Source organism: Mus pahari, chromosome 2, assembly GCF_900095145.1.
Source record: "Mus pahari chromosome 2, PAHARI_EIJ_v1.1, whole genome shotgun sequence".
In the NCBI taxonomy this organism is placed as follows: domain Eukaryota; kingdom Metazoa; phylum Chordata; class Mammalia; order Rodentia; family Muridae; genus Mus; species Mus pahari.
Window position 1 is genome coordinate 52,098,401 of NC_034591.1, and position 18,189 is coordinate 52,116,589.

The following is an 18,189-nucleotide window of genomic DNA, read 5'->3' on the forward strand; positions in this document are numbered from 1 at the left end:
ACCTATAGGTAACCAAGGCTACCTTCATGGTATCTAATATATTGGCAAGCAGTTTCCCAAATGCCTTCCATATTATCTGACCAAAAGATGGCTACTGAACTGTATTATGGGATTTAAAGTTGTTTAGAAGATGAAGGAATTTGGAATGCTCTTTTCAATCTTTTATGAGTTGGTATCTTGATCTCCATATACACAAAGAGAAACTCAACATCAATAGTTTATGCCATAGATGGCTGATCCAGTTATCACCCCTGATATACATTCTAGATATCAGCACAAAAGGAGGAAGGTCACGCTTCATCTTAGAGGCAGAAACCAAATATTGCATGTATTACCTCTGCTCATATCTCATTGATTAAAATTTAGTCATGTGGTCAAACAAAACTGCAAGAACTCCTAGGAGATGTAGTCACCCATATTAAGGGAAGAATGGAGGGGATATTGGGGGACAATTTGCAGCCTCTAGTACAACATGAGATCTTCAGGAAGCTTTTCTGCTATGTCACTTAGCTCCTTACTCATTTGTACAATTGGTCTAGGATGTTCAAGATACCATATTAGCAACCCTTTACTCTCCTCTGTATCTCATGAAGGCATAAGCTGAATTCTTTCTGTTTCTCAGTGTCACAGGCTACATCACTTTATACCTATATAGCACTTTATAGATGTGCACAGTAGCCTCCCTTATCTCTGTCTACCATTATAGTGCCCTGCTAGTGCTAAACCCTTTATGCAAACTACAATAAGATATCTTGAAAAGAGACCACCCATGCAGCTTTCTTATAGTACATTTTTATAGTCTGTTTTATTCTTACTCTTAATCAGTATAATTTAGAAATAAAATTTTATTATAGGTATTTATTTGTAGGAAAGGATATAGTAGGACAGGGTTCAATACTGGTCCACTTTTAGGCATCTTGGATGTTGTGGAAAATGTCCTCTGTAGATAAGGGGGCTAAATGAATCACTTGACAACTGCATATGCCTGGTAGTTTTTTACTTCCTACAAAACAATTCTGCAGCCTCCAGACTCTGCAGTAATTGACCTTGTTGGTCGATAGGATATTTCCAAGGGAACAGCTCTCCAAGCCTGATGCACTGACCAATGCCCAGAACCCACTCCTAAGAGATGCTTCTCCATGCTGCCATGGAGACCAGCACATGGATAGCCTTTCTCTTAGCCAAAGTGTGGAATATTTCAAGGTCTTCTGATCCATGTCACTCTTAATTATTTAGATGGTTCTACTATAACTCCATAATGATTCTCCTTTTAGCTAGTCAAGGGACCAGGGATCGCCTCTCTGAGACAGGGTCCAGCAGGAGGCCTCAGTCTTGTTAGTAGGATGACAAGGGAGATATGGGACAACCACCATCAATCTCTAACCTTTCTCTCCCTCTTTCTCTGGTTCTTCTCAGCTTCTCCTGCCTCTAGGTCAAGGTCTTTGTCACCTCCAGACTCATCCAGTCCAGATGTTGTTTGGGCCCTTGGGATGCATGTTGTAGGCAAAAGAGTAGAGAAAAAGACAAGAAGAAGTTGAAAGTAAGGGGCAGTTTCTGAGTAACCGGACCACATGAAAGAAGTAGGTAGGAAAGAATATATTTAAGGAGTATCACTGTGGACTTCATATCAAAGCATACATGAAAAGGATCTGGATTATTTAGAAAAAGTTTAGAATGTGTTAGGCTGTGTTTCTGGGGCCTTGCAGAGCTTGGCGGCTTCTCAAGCAATGGCTCAGAGAGAATGACTCAGAGTACTGGGAAAATGTCAGCAAGGAATAAGTCCCAAAAAGCCTTCTTCATGAAGATTTCTTTCCTGCTTTGTAACCTTAGGGAAAAATAAACAGTTCTATAAAAGAGCGAAGCATATGTCAATGGTTTTTAACCATTTTCAGATAATACCAAGACCAGAAATTATTATAGTGTCTGAATAGCTCAGGAGACATTGGTAGTCTTCACTGCAATGACAATCCAACCATTCTAAGTGAAGGCAATGTAATTTTATCACATATGTAAACTACAACACAGTTATTATACATATATATATGTCCAAAAGATTAGCTGTCATACACACACACACACACACACACACACACACACACACACACACACACAATGTTGTTTCTGGTTCTTCCTGATGGTTCTCATTGGCTTTATTGCTAGTGTGTAAGCAACATGAAAATTCAAGAGAATTTTATAGAAAAATATGAAAAATTAAAATTTTATGAATTAATTACTTTTTGTTAACAAAAATAACTATAACTGGGTATGGTGGTGCATGTCTTTAATCTTTGAAATTGGGAGACAGAAAGTTTAGAAGTTGAAGGCTATCCTCAGATTCGAAGCAAGCTACATACTAGCCTAGATGTATCAGCTCTTGCCAAAGGAGAGAGGAAGAAAGGAAGAGGAAAGGAAGGAAGAGGAAGGGAAGGAGGAAAATAGAAACTATTTAGGGACTGCAATCTCTACAAATAAAATAACATTTTTTTTCATTCCTCTATTTCTATTCCTGAAGATCTAGAATATTCCAGAAACAAAACAAGCTTGTATAGTCCACTATTTTATTTCATCTATGGAGCCACACTCTTACTGCTAAACTACTATATATAGTAGTATACTACTATATAGAGAATATAATTAGAGACTTATAGGACAATAGCAGCACTCTGTTGCCAGGGTTTCTTGATAAGCTCCTTAGATGGTTATTATGTTCAAAACTATAGGACCACATTATCATCTAAAATTAAAGAGCATTTAATACACACGACATCATAACCTCATCCATTCCCATGATCCTTGAGATGACTGTGAATAACTGGCTTGCTTCTGATCAGTTTAGTAGAGTCTAGCTTCTAAGCACAGCCACTGACCTTGAAGTGGAATGGTTTTTCCCATTTCCAGGACTGGTCCATATTTTTCCTTCAGCTACCTTGATGCAAATAGTTATGAAGAACCTGGAAGCTATGGCAGAAACCCAGATGAAAGATAAGTCTATTGAAAAAGAGATACCCACCAATCCAGACCACCTATTTTGATTTAATATCACAAACAAAATATGAGCACTTAAGTATCTACTCATCATAACCACCATCAGTAATGAGAACTATTAAAATTATTATGGGTGTTATAAAGCGCTTGAAGAAATCAAGGGTCAGTTCCCTGAGTAGTTATGTATGTGTCTCAGGATGGGATAATCCATCTTAGAAACCATCTAAATAATTAGGAGCTGCATGGGTCCATAAGATTCTGGAATATTCTATAGTTTGGCTAAGAGACACACATTATCAATTTCCTGTTCTCCACAACAGCTTCAGAAGTATCTCTTACTGGGAGTCTCTGGTCACTGAACAGAACATCAGGCTTGGAGGACTGTTCCCTTGGAAATGCCCTATCAAGCACCAGCATCAATTGCTGCAGAGACTGGATGGCTGTAGAACTGTTTCATGGGAGGTCAGAGACTATAGGAATAACATTTGCTGTCAGCATGCTGCCCATGAGGGCAGGGCCAGTGATGAAACCACTGCATGGCTAAATGTTGAGGTTGACTTTATATGGAGCAGAGAAATTTCCTGAGGCAGAATTCTCAGGAATATGCCTAGCCTATTTCATGAAGCACAGCCATCCAGCTGGGTGGCTAGCACAAGCCATGTGTGCAGGCTTCTGTCCTGTGTCTGTGAAAGAAAAACCAACCCACATCTCTAGGTGGCTTGTCATCCCTTTGGCCCCTTCCTTTTTATATATAAGAACTGGAATTAAAGCTCCTATGCCCTGGCTGCACTCCATCAATGATGACCAGCTGTCTATGTTTCTGGGTACCACTGGGCAGAGGGATGGAGAAATGGACTTCAAAAGACAATCACCAGTGAGTCAGATGCAAAAGCTCAGAAAGATCAAGGGGACAGGCTGTCCATCTCATGCCACCAAAGTAGCAGCCTTCAAACAATCAATGAAGACCAAGGGAAGCAAGTCCCACCGAATAAACAGGGAAGACCAGGGTCCTTCTGGTTGGTCTCTCTTTCTCTCTCTCATCCATGGGCTTTTGTATCCTTAGACTCTCCTGAGAACAGTAAATAAATTGCATATGCAAAAGTTCTGCCATCCAAAGATCAGGCAGGAAGCAATCTCTGGAATGTGTGGCTCCACATCCAAAGGTGACACCAAAAATGAAGAAGTAGAAATGCTTGCCTTGGACCCCAGACATTCTACGTAGTTGCTTTCTGCCTTTTTTTTGCTTTTTTTTTTTTTTTTTTTTTTTTTTTTTTTTTTTTTTTTTTTTTTGTCTTTCCAGAATATGCCTTATAATCCAGCACAGCAGGCACTTGCTAGGAGAGAATGAAAGAGGCTTCTTTGTTTATATTGCCATCAGAAACAGTCACATCAAACTTCAATGCTTATGTAGTACTTGCCCCTGCGTTGTCCTACGCAGTCCTCAGAGCATTTGTACAGGAAACAAGTCAAAGATTGCCATCTTCCTAATAAAAATGGAATTGCAGAGAGGTTAGGTGATGGGCAAGGTGGCACAGATGATCGAGGGTAGGGCAGTCCTGGAATCATATTCACAGCTTCCAAATCCCAATGCTTTTCCTGCTCGTCATCCCTGAGGTTCTGTGATGCTGTCACTATAATGCTGAGATGAGGGTGGAATAGCACCCACTGGGGTTATAGCTATATGCAAAGTATGGGCTACTCTACTTCCTAGCTATAAGCATATGCCAGGGTGGTGAGCCCATATCTTCAAAGTCTTCTTCACACTGAGAAACAGATCATAAACCCTGCCAACCACCAAATGTCTATTCCAGAGAGCACTGTGGGCACAAACTCGTCCTCATAGCCTAGAAAATGACTTAAAACTCAGGTCCCGTTTTTCATGCAAAGTCCCATCAGAGGGTTAGTTAGTCTTTGGAAAGGATGTATGAGCCTGGAAACTGTAAGTCCTGAGCTCTGGTATAAGTTTAGAACTTGGTCTACATAACTCACAGATTGTTGATTTTGTGTTTTGCAATCCACAGATTGACCATCAGGATCCCTGCTCCTAGCAAATTTTGCAAAAGCTGACCTACTTAGATTCTCCACACCCTATCCTCTGCTTCAGAGTCAGTTTTGCCATCAATCCTTAAATCACCTTCCCTATGACTAACCAGTGAGCCTCTTGGCACCCTCTTCCTTGTTAGAGGTCAGAGATGCCAGAAGTACCAGGGGGATCTGATCTCTGTTATGACTCCCAAGTTATGTTAGGGTTATCTATTAAGAGAGGGTAATATTAGAGTAGGAAAAAATGTCTTTCTGGTCAAGAGACTCAAATCTCCAGTCTGGATGGAGAACTCATATTCCAGAGACACGGGGTCACTGACCTGGCCAAGGGACCACTTCTATGAAGTCAGGCTTGCCTTAAGCCATGCTATAAAGATAGGTAGAATAATTGCTCTTTTAATGAGATAGTATACTTTTTTTTTCCAGTCTTTTAATGAGATACTGCACTTTTCCAGAATTCCCCCTCCAGCACAGTAGATTTCTAGGCCACAGACATGAGCTTCATAAGTTTACCCATTTTTCTGAGTTCCTGATAAAGGGCACATACCTAAGATGTCTTTTTTTTTTTTTTTTTTTGAGAATTTCAAAGCATAACTTACTGTATCCTTATATTTGAAAGAATTTGACTGAATGTAGAATTTTAGACTCTCCATTTTGTCTTCTTTTCTAAATATATTTAATCTAAATTTGAAGTCTTGTGAATTTCCTTTTTCTCTTTCATTTCAATCTCTAAGTATTTTTCATTTAATATCTTGAAGATCACCCCCAACTTTATCTTGTCACTGTTAGATTTATTTCCTTTATTTTACTTTTCATTTCCATGATATTGTCTCTCAGAGGTAATCCTCATAGAAGAGATAATTTCAAGTCTTGGAGACGAGGTAGAAGAAATGGATAGCTCAGTCAAAAAATATGTTAAATCAGAAAAAGCAAGGACACCATGAAAACGATAAACCTGCAAAAAATAAGTATAAAAGAAGAAACCCAGGCATAGAAACTATATTTAACAAAATAGTAGAAGAAAATCTCCTGCAATCTAAAGGAAAAAATGCCTCTCCAGGTTCTAGAAGCATATAGAACATCAAACAAACAGGACCAAAAATCCCCCCACGACACATAATGACCAAAGTACTCAATGTATAGAACAAAGAAGGCTATTAAAAAAAGCTACAAGGAAAAAAGACCAAGTCCCATAAAATAAAGACAGACCTACTATGATAGCACCTGACTTCTCAATGGAGACTTTGAAAGATAGAAGGGCCTAGACAGATGTTCTACAAGCTCTGACAGACCATAGGCACCAGTCCAGATTACTATACTCAACAAAATTATCAAACCCAACAGACAGAAAAAAAATCATTCCATGATGAAATGTGCTCTGGGGAATGGATGCATTCTAAGAGGTGAGAATTATGAATTGCAGTGTTCCTTATAAACACTTTCAGCCCTTTCTCCTCGATGACTCCACAATGACTTTGCTTAGGCTGTCATGACAAAACATCATAGAATGAGTCAAATGCACAACGAATAATTACATTCTTAGAATTCTAGGGGCTAAAAGATTAAGGTTCTGGCCTATGGTAGTTTCAATGAGATGTCCCTCATAGTCTTGTAATTTAAAGATTTGGTACCCAATTGATGGACCCGTTTGGGAGCTTTAGGAGGTGTGGCCTTGTTGGAGGAAGTATGTCCCTGAAGGCAGGCTTTGGGGCTTTAAAAACTACTGAAATTTTAGTTATGTTCTCTCTGCAGCTTGGTCGCAGTTCAAGATGTGAGCTCCAGCTATTCCCTTTGGTCCACAATCATGGACTCTAGCCCTCCATGATTGTGGAGGGCTAGAGTCCATGATAAACTCATCTATATGTTTCTTTTATTGTGGTAGCGTATAACAGCAATATAAAAGTAACTAATATGCAGCCATTTTGCTTTCCAATGAGGATCAGAAAGCTGTATTCTGACTTTGTCCTCACACGGCTTTTCTTTAGAGAGTTCACTATCTCTTGTTAATAAGAAAAGTAATTTTATCATATTAGGAGTTGTGCTAGTTTCTTTTCTCATTTCTGACACGATACCCAACAAACGCAATTGCAAGAAAGATCCATTTTGACTCACAGTCTGAAGGTACAGTCTACGATGATGGAGAGCCACGGTAGCTGGGGCTTTACAGGAAGATGGATGCTGGTGCTCAAATTGCTCTCCTCTCTTATGAAGTCCAGTGGTCCCACCCATGGAATAGTGTCACCCACACTGAGACTTTCATGTCTCTGAAAACGCCATCATAGATACACACAGGGGTGTTTCCATGGTAATCCTAAAATGGTCAGGCGAACAGTCAAGCTTAAATAACAGAGGAGTCCACCCTCATGACACTGTCTAACCTTGATTGTTTGTGAATGTTCCTAGGCACAAATACTATGATCTTAGGGAATAAAGCCTCCGCATATGAATGAGGTGCAGCCCCCACACATGTCCATAATACGTATGCAAAAATAGACTTCCAGGAAGGAAGCGCTCTGTTTCTGGCTGTAAACAAACGTCTTTCTTCTTGTCCTGGCACAGTTACAGAATTCTGTTCCCGTCAAGTCACTTGTCATGTGCTCATTGCCTTCTACCTCACACAATTTTGCAAACGTTATCTGCCTTAAAAAAAAAAAAAAAAAAAGAACTTTATGGGCACTTCAGTGGAGTCAGGGAAAGCAACAGAAATGAGGACAAGTGTTTAATCTATAAATTCAGTATTCCACAAGCGTGAGATTTCTAATCTTCCATCTTTATTGGGTCTCTTCTCTTGTTAAAACTATTTTATCCCCTTCTGTGATACACAGAAAGAACTTTTAAACTTTTACCCAGCGTGCCCATCATCAGAAGAGAATTAACATGTTTACTCTCAAGTTTCTGGGATGATATCCAAAAAAGACAAAAACCACTTGCATGAAATTTCTTTGAAATCTCAAGTTTTATTTTTTTAACTATATGCAAATTTTACTCCTAATTCTGTAATAGTTTTGTTTATTTTAACATAAGAATATTATTTTAAATTACTGAGAATTTAGGTGGCTTTGTTTTCCTTTCCTTCCCTAATTATCAAGTAAAAAATGATCCTTTGGAAGATGGATCATGTTTTCTTATTATTTTGCATCTCTGTGAGACACATGCTTAAGTTTAAGAAACCAAGTCTTGGGTCTCAAGGAGCCTCCTTCTCATCCTATCTCCAACAGCAAACACAGCATGGGCCACTGGGAGCTATCTCAGGGGTTTGGTGAATGAAGTAAATAGATGGAATCTTGAAGAAAGAGTATCATTTGGATGTGGGGGGGAGGGCCATCTTTAATCAGGTATGTGGTTGAGGTGATCTTCATACTAAAGGACGCATGGTCTCTCGTTGGTTCAGCTTGGTTCTCTGGGTGGGGAGGTTTTTCTAAGTGTTCTTGCTTCTGATCCCTTTCCCTGAGATCCCCGGGGTGCTGTGTCTCAAGCCTCAGGCTATTATGTCCCCTCTTTGCCTGTGCTTTGGTTACTTTCCTCTAGCTGTGATAAGACATCACAACCAAGGCAGCCTTTAGAATGACATGTTTACAATTCCAGAGCATAAGAGTCTGTCACCACTATGGCAGCAGCAGGTGGTCAAAGTGGCAAGAACAGCTGAGAGCTCACATTTCCAGCTTCAAGCAGAAGCAGGGAGCAAACCTGGAATGACACGTGGCCTCTGAAACCTCGAAGCTTGCCCAGCTAGGCCACACATCCTAAGGTTCCCAAAACAATGGATGCTACTAATGAGGAACCAAGTACCCAAGTGTCCAAGAGTGGTGGGGACGTCTCATTCAAACCACAATACCTGAAAAGACCGAATCCATGATACCAGCCTGAGCCAATGTGAAAAGCTGCACTCTTAAAGCAGGGTCCATCTTAACATACAGGTAAGTCAGCTGTAAGCGCTGCAGGGCAGACCTCAAACTTAAAGCAATCTCCCTTAGAGGTCAGAAAACTTTCAATGAATTACTGGTCTGTATTAGTCAGGGTTCTCTGGAGAAACAGAACTTATACAATGTGTGTGTGTGTGTGTGTGTGTGTGTGTGTGTGTGTATGTATATATAATTAATATAAAGAATTAATATATGCATGTATAGATACATGTATCTATACATACACATCTATACATATATGTGTATATGTATATACACATGTATATGCATATACACATATATGTGTATATACCTTTATGGGAATTTATTGGAATGACTTCCAGGCTGCAGTCCAGCTAGTCCAACAATGGTTGGCTGTGAATAGAAAGTCCAAGAATCCAGTAGTTGCTCAATTCACAGGGCAGAATGTCTTAGCTGGTCTTTAGTATATGCTGAAATCCTGAAGAAGTGGTCTCCAATGTCTGTGAAGGAATGGATGTGCTAGCAAAGCGAGGGCAAGCAGGTGAAGGGCAAAAGCTTCCTTTATGTCCTTATAAAAGCTTTCAGCAGAAGGTATGACACAGATTAATGTCTTCCCACTTCAAAGGTTCTGACTGGAAGTGGATTCACCCTCTTCAAACCAAGCAAAATATCTCACGGGTGTGCCTTCCATTTCTGAATTGTTGTTCCTTCCAGATGTAGTCAAGTTGGCAACCAAGACTCTCCATCACAAGGCTGGAGTGTCACAGGAACTCTCTTCCATCCCAGAGTGAGGAGGTATAGAGAGGCAGCTAGGGAGGAGCTCTGCAGGGAGAAACTCCTCTGGGGTTGACACAGACTTTTCCAATTCTCCAACACAGCTCGGAGCAGGCCTATCAATAGCAAGGAGAAACGGAGAGCTGAGCAGCTTCTCAGGGGTGGCCGCAGCTATTTGAAGTTGCTTTTGGTTCTCCTATCAGAGTCTGTCATTTTAGTCTTCCAAATCGATAAGCTCCAGTCTTTTGGGTGCAGCCAACAATGGATCAAAAATCGTCACATAAAAAGTATGTGAGTAACAGTCATGTACAGACATTTTCTTTGGCATTATTCCCTAAACAGAAAGGCATGTTGATTCCACAGATTCCACATTTTTGGGGGTACTAAAAAGCAACCTGGACACTGGGGAGATGACTCGGTGAACATACACTATTTTTGCAGAAGACCCAAGTTCAGTCCCTAGCACCCACATCTAGCAGCTCACAACCACCTGACATTCTTGGTCCAGGGGATCTGAGGGTCTCTTCAGGCCCCCATAAACCCCCTGCACTTGTGGGCATATACTCATGTATGTACACATAATTAAAAATAAAATAAATCTTTTCCTTACAGTATAACCTGGAAACAGATTAAAGCATACCATCTTCACAGGTTATGTGGAAATCATATACTATATCATTTTATATTAGGGACTCGAGTATCTGTGGTCCTGTGCTGGCATTTACTAGGCTCCTTGGATCCCAGAAACAACTACTCATGCTCTATTAACGCTCTCTACATTTTCTCTGTCTGGTCTCCTTCTCTTTCTGTCCCTTCCTATTATAAGATGCTACATGGAAAAGAAAAGGGAGGCATGTTGGATGAATCAGCTGTGGGAAAGCTTCCCAGGCTCCTTGAAGAGAACCCTGGTTTTACATGTTACTAATAAAGATTACACTCTTGACTCAGTCTTTACAACCTTATAGGTAGGTTTTACATTGGCCCATTTTCTGGCTTAGAAATCTGAAGCTCATAATTCTGGGGCTGGGTGTGAACCTGTGCTGTCCCTGGCTCCAGGTCAGGCTGTGCTCTGCTAGCCACCCCCTGAAGCAAAAGCAGAGCATCTACCACGAAAGCTCCCAGATTCCAGACTTTGCACGCCAAGAAAATTTCAAAATAATTTGGGGGAGGGTAGAACAACACAGGATTGCCAAGTTTCTGTTTTGCCACATAAGCACATTAAAAATAAATCCTGTTATCACTATCATTTCATTTTTTAAAATGACTTGTTAACACCACAAAATGGGAAGAAATAATCTCAGGATAAAGTCGGGTTCTTAAGCAGAATAAATTCAAACTTACAGAAAGCTGTATATTCTCAGTTTTCGAATTTTGCTGAAGATCTGTGGGAAATATCTGGGACCCGCTGGGGTGCCTTGCAGTCACCAATCATCTCCCCAGACCTGTTTTCTCAGGACCCGAAGCAGAATTTCTGGGCTCACTGGAAGTGAATGAGAGACCCTAGGCCCCAATACTGGGAGCATTCCAAGGTGAGAAAACTCATATCTGTTCTTTGCCAAGACATCCTTCATCCCAAGTGAACTTCCCATCCTTCCTTTAGCTCCAGATCCTCCTGGGCCCAAGAGGAGCCAGTGTGTAAGGTGAGGTGTGCAAAGAAATGGAGAGAGAGAGAGAGAGAGAGAGAGAGAGAGAGAGAGAGAGAGAGAGAGAGAGAGAGAGANAGAGAGAGAGAGAGAGAGAGAGAGAGAGAGAGAGAGAAGGGGAGAGAGACAGAGGGAGGGAGGGAGGGAAGTAGGGAGGGAGGGAAGGAGCATGCCAAAACAATGAGACCAGTGGTCTGAGGACAGTATTCTGAGCTCAGAGATGTGAAAAATGAGAAAATGAGCCAAGGCAGTTAATTGCCCAAGACAAAGGAAGACAAATCGCATCTGCCCAAGGTGACTGAGCAAACTGGGGCCTGGCATCCTGTTCCTTGTGGATTGTGTCTTCTTTGGTTTGACTTTCATAAAGTGTTCATTTGTAACTGAGCTGCGAAAGGTACAGCTCTTGTTCTGGTCCGTTCTCCCTCTGAGGTACTGTACTTTACACATTTTCCCCAGCTGTTCTCCACCTCTGACCCTCATCAGGGCTCAGGGGAAGGTAGCTTTGACAGGTGTCTCCATAGCCCAGCTTCCCTGAAGGAAGCACTGCTCCCTTCAGTAAACCGCACCAGCGATTAAGATGGGGCTCTCCAGGAGAGCGTCCCTGCAGTTTTAATCGCACTTGCCCATATGTGTGCCACTGGGCCTCTACCATGCTCCACTGTGTACAGACAACTCTCCTTTTCTGCCGAATTCCTACCTCACATTGCATGAGGGAGGTCTCAGCTTCTGAAGGGGGCTCTGTGAGCCTTCCCCTCTCCACCTGCCTCTCACCTGAACTGGGTCCCTGAGATGTGCATTCATACCTCATTCTGGCCGTCACTGCACTACACTGAAGTGTCTCGGATGCTTATGTTTTGGAGACAAGGTCATGTTATACTCACACTTGCCTTGTCTACACAGCACAGCCCAAACTCAAATAGATTTTTAAAAACTGTGTTCTTTGTCTTAGAAAGCCAGATGAGACATGGCCTCTGTCCTCAAGAACTGGTAAGTTATTTGGAGACATGCCACCTACTGGTGTGAGACAATCCTGTGCTAGATTCAAAGCCATCTTGAACTAGAATACAGAATGTAGATCATTCACAGAAAGCAGAAAAAGAGACCGGCCAGTGGACACTGCTTACATTGGTTTCTAGAGGGCTAAGGAGGAAGAAATACGCAGACTTGTCCTCAGCTGCCACGACTGACTCTTTCTAAAACCAGCACCACACACTTCACCTCAAGACTCCACCGGGCAAGTTCTCAAACCTTTATCCTATCAGGATGAAAAAAAAAATGTATATATTTAACGGTGCAAGAACTTTGTGAGGGCCAGCCAGGTTCAATAAACTTGAAAGCCTGAATGATTGCTCGTGGCACCTTCCAAAGAGAGGAAGATCACCACTCATCCCTGCACAACAGGAAAGGAAGCAGGTGGGGGTGGGTGCTGGGGAGTGAGGAGCCTCGGAGACCCAAGAGCGAGAGACCATTTGGCTGGACTCTGAGGCTCCTGAGCTTCAGAAGTCATCCCTACCGGACTATTCTAGAGCAAGAGTGGGGTGCCAGGAAGACAGTCCACCTTTGCCTCAAGGTGAGGATGGTGCTGTGGTTCAGAGTGAGGTGCCAGGAAGACAGTCCACCTTTGTCTCAAGGTGAGGATGGTGCTGTGGTTTGGGTGTGGCTTGACCACACCCCTCGGGCTTTTCTCGGTTGAAATCTTGGCCCCCTCTGTGAGGAAATGCAATAGTGCAATTTCACAATACTTACTCCTAAGTAAGACTTTAGGGAGATAATTAGAATTCAACAAGCCTATTAAGACAGAGCCTCTACAATTGAATTCTTGAGGCTTTACAAAAGAAGAACAGCAGACATATGGACGAATATGGCATGTGATACTTTGCTCCATCTTGGAACTCTGCCAGGAAGACAACAATCACAAGATATAGACCCTGACCTTGGACCAGAACTATGAGCCAATAGAAACCTCTCTAATAACATACCTAGTTGGTGGCATTATGGTCTAAGCAACAGAAATATAGATACAATAAAACTGAAATATAATAAAACTGTGGCATGGCTCAGGTCCCTGAATCTAAGGTTGGCTCTGTCTATTCAAGAATTTATAGCCTCCTAAAGAATTTAAAGCAGTGGTTCTCAACCTTCCACAATGCTTTAATACAGTTAGTTCCTCATGTTGTTGTGACTGCCAACCATAAAATTATTTTATTTGTTATTTCATAACTATAATTTGCTAGTTATGAATAATAATATAAATGTCTGTGTTTTCTTGATTTTAGGTGACTCTGTGAAAAGTTTGTTTGACTCCCGAAGAGGTGGAGACCCACAGGTGAAAACCACTACTTTAAAGGCTGGCCTTCCTCTTCAGAATGATAGAGGATTCAGGGGCAGGTAGATCAAAAGGCTGGGCCAACCAGGGGATATACAAGCATCTTGGTTGGCAGAGTGCATGTCTAACATGGGTAAGGCTCTAGGTTCAATCCCCAGCACCACATAAGCTAACAATCATAGGTTAACACTTGTGATCTCAGCAGTCAAAAGTGAAAAAAGATCAGAAGTTTGAGATCATTCTTGATTACATAGAGCATTCTAGGCTTGCCTTGGCCATTTGATGAAGAGGAGGAAGGAAAATGTGCTAAGAATGGGAGCTGAGGTTCACAGTCTGGATGCATAACTGCATGGATTGGGACACTCCATGAAGACTAGTGTGTTGGTTGTGGAACCTCTAGAATGGGTTTTCTAGGAGTCTGTGGAATACAGGGACCACATCAAAGATTCACGCCCCAGCTGCTGTTCCATACCATCCCCTCTATCCCAAAGTTGCTAAGCAAATGTCTGAAAGTCACCATGCAATGAGGCTTCTTGTTAAGGCCATGCAAGACTCAAGGGAGCAACAGCAAGTCTAGCATCATTCGAAGGCTTTAAGAGGCTCTGAGTTACATGATGTCACCCCACATATTTTCCACACTGCACTCAAATAGGAAAGTCCACTTGGAGCAGAGCAGAGACTGAGGTCAGCAGCTCTCTGTGATTCGTTCTCTTCTGGAAATGCAGCTGACCTCAGATATGCAGTGACTTGGCTTTCCTCAGGAACACCTAAGTCATCCCTCAACTTTTATATTTGAAAGGGTTTCAAAGGCTACAGACAAATGAACAGAAAGGATGCGGGAGGCAGGATGTGGGCAAATGCTACTTCACCCTATACTCCAACACCCCACCCCACCCCAAGGAAGCTATGCCTTCAAACATCTTGGCTTTGCTGTTTTCTTTTGTTCTTTTCTTTTGTTCCTTTGAAGCAAAACAGTTGCCCTAAATGTCCTGGTAGTCACTGACCTCAAACTTTTGGCAATTCTCTTGCCCTCAGCCTCCCAAGAATTTGGTATTTTGATACAAGTGTCAGGGACTTACATAGGAGATCCCATTTCTAGCATTGTTTCACCAATCAAAAACTGCTCAGTTATTGGAGAGGATACAAAGAGATATCAATGAGTCAATACTTATCATGGAGCAGGTACTGCATGCTAGGAGACACAGTGTGGTGGTTTGAATATGCTTGGCCCATAGGTATTGTTAGGAAATATGGACTTGTTGGAGGAGTGGGCTTTGAGACCCTCCACCCAGACACATGAGAGCCAGTCTTCTCCTGTTTGCTTTCAGAACAAGATGTAGAACTCTTGGCTTCTCCAGCACCATTCCTACCTAGGCACTGCCATGGTCCCTGCCTTGATAATGGATTGAGCATCTAAAACTGTAAACCAACCCAAAGTAAATGTTGTCCTTTATAAGAGTTGCCTTGGTTATGATATCTCATCACAGCAATGGAAACCCTAAGACACACAGTAGATGGGTTATAACAATGTATTTGCCAGATTACTCTCACTCTAACAAACCATCTGAGATAATTATCTTGCAAACAGATATCAATGAGTCAATACTTATCATGGAGCAGCTATGGAATGCTAGAGCACACAGTAGATGTGGTAGAACAATATATTGGTCAGATTTATTTCACCATAACAAACTGAGATAATTACCTTACAAAGAGAAAAGGAGTCGCATTGCCTCAGAGTTTTGAGGCTGTGCACCATGACTGGGTGGCTTCATCGCTTTTAGTCATGTACAAAGACAGCAAGCCCATCATGGTGAGAGAATACAGTTGAGTAAAACTGCTTACATCACAAGACAAAGAGCAAAAGGCAAGGGGGACGCCACAGTCATCTGCTTTAGGAGCACACTACCAAGGAGTATGCCCTGAAGACTTCTTACTAGACTCCATGTTAGATGAGCTTCCAATTCTACCCAGGGGAACAGATCTTAACATACAGACATCTGGAGGATATTTAAGACCCAAACTATACCAGTGACCAAAGTGTCCATGGCCATCATGACACTGACAAACAAACACATTACATTCTTCAGGATCTTTCAATTGGTAGGAGAGACTTAAAATCAATAAAGAAGTTACTAGAGATTATAAACTAAACTGTGTGCCCCAAAATTCATATATTAAAGCCTTTGCCTCTAACCTGTGTATTTGGAGACAGCTTTTGAAGACATTAACGAAGGTTAGAAGGGCACAGAAGTGGACTCAATTCAGTAGAATTAATGCTCCTCAAGATGAATAGAGACTAGAGCTCTCTTGCTGCATATCCAAAGAAACTGAATCCTGGGTGGACACAGAAGAAAGCCAGGGAGAATGGGCTCACCAAAAATCAAATTTCCTAGTATCCTGGTACAGATTTCTATCCTCCAAGAATGTGAAAAATGCCTGATTTTTAATATAACCTAATTGGTGGTATTTCGTTGCAGAAGCCCGGGCTGACTAATATCTCCTATTTTCTACAACCAATACCATCACTACTTTGCTACTATTATCTCTGTACCACCTTGAAAACTATTGGCTAAATACAATACTTATTATTTTCAAAGTTAATGAAAAAATTTTTTTCAGTTTGTTTTGCTTTGTTTCTTAAAGAATCTCAATATAGATGCCTTCTTAATAATCTTACACAGGGCTGTGCAGGAAGAAAATAAAAGCAAAGTAAGTGGATGACATGACTAGTAGCAAAGTACTAGCACGTTAGAGTCCAAGTCTGCTCAGTCACTTTCCAACTTGGACTTGAGGATGGCACCTCAGATGGATGACAGGAGAGGCAGCAACTCTGAAAAGTGTCCCATGATTGTCTCCAAGGTTTCCTTGCCAGCACTTGGCACCTGTCACTGAAGATGAATGCTCATCTTCCCATACATGCCCACATAGACAATTCCTTTACACTAATGTCAGCAACAAACCTTTCTCTAGGTTTCACCCACTTTTGAGTGGTTTCTTTCTTGGGCTCTAATATTAGCCTGCTTAGGCCGCTGTACCAAAATAGCACAGCACAGTGGCTTTAGTGTGTCACAGGTCTGGAAGACCATGGTCGAGATAAGGCCTGGTTTGATTTTTCCTGAGGACTTTGTCCTTGCCTTGTATGTGACTGTTAACCTGTAATGTCCTTATCTGCCCTTCTGCACCATACAACGCTGGTGTCTCCTCCTGTTCTAATAAAGACATCAGTCTTATTAGATTCTGGCCTACCCACATAACTTCATTTAACCTAAATGACCTCGTTAAAGGCTTGAACTTCAAAAACAGTCACTCTGAGGGTTAGATTTTCAATACAGAAATTTTAAGGGAACAAAATTTACTTCACAGCCACCCTGTAAAGCATTTCATTGTTACTTTGCAATAAAATATTGAAGTAATGTTGTCTTTTAAATGCTAAAATCTGCTTCCCTTGCTAACATCAAACCAATAGTCTCTAGTCTGTATCCTTTGCACAAAAACATTTCTGTTACAGGAGGAAATTGGACTGACATCATTTTGAAGGTATTTTAAATATAAACTCAACCTCTCATATACATTATCAATCACACACCTAATTCAGCCAAAGAGATATTGATGCAAACAGCCATGATCTGTGATTCCTCAGACAATGGGTACCAGCAGTCATGACCATGGTCTATCCCATGCTGCAAGACAAAATTTATAGTGATATGCACCACCAACCTCAGAAAAATCTCACTGTGGCGAAGAGAATGTGAGCATCAGATGAACTATGGCAAAATACATTTAATTGGACTATAACATTTAGTTTAATAAATTCATTTTTATGAAATAGCTACACAATTTTCAAAAAGCAACAAAGAAGTTTTCTCAAGATTCAACAAAACTTTTAATGATTCATTTGTTGTAATTTCTCCCTTTAATTTTCTATGTAATAATTCCTTCACAATATGGAATGGTCATATCCAAATGTATCTAAAATTATGTCAGAGATGTTGAAAGCCAACATTTCTGTAATTAAACGTAATAAATTATGATCAAATCTTTTTCCAAATTCCATTGTGTAAATTATTTATGTAATGTAAAGAAGTGGAATTATTAAAATTCCAAGCTGTATACAGGCTTTGGGGCCACCTGCATCTTAGGAAATAACTGATTACACATATACAGCATGCTAGGAGGATGAAGGCTTCTCCAAGGGAGAAACTTTGAACTGAGAGCTTGAAGAGGGGTCTGAAAGTGGCCAAGGAAGAGAATTCCAAAGTGAAGAACCACCTGCACGGAGGACTGGAGGCATGAAGGATAAAGATGAAGGCTTGAAGCTGATGAGGAGGGAGTCTGAATATGGCAGGATGCAGATGGGGGCATGCTTGGTCCCACCTAGGGCTATGTTTACACATATCACAGAATATAAATACATCATCCATCACTGTCATTTCTTACACGAGCAAATGGCTACATACAATCTAAATGTTTAATCAGTAAAAGACTAGTAAAATAAACTTTGGTGCTCCCAAAGAACTTTTAGGCCAGTGAC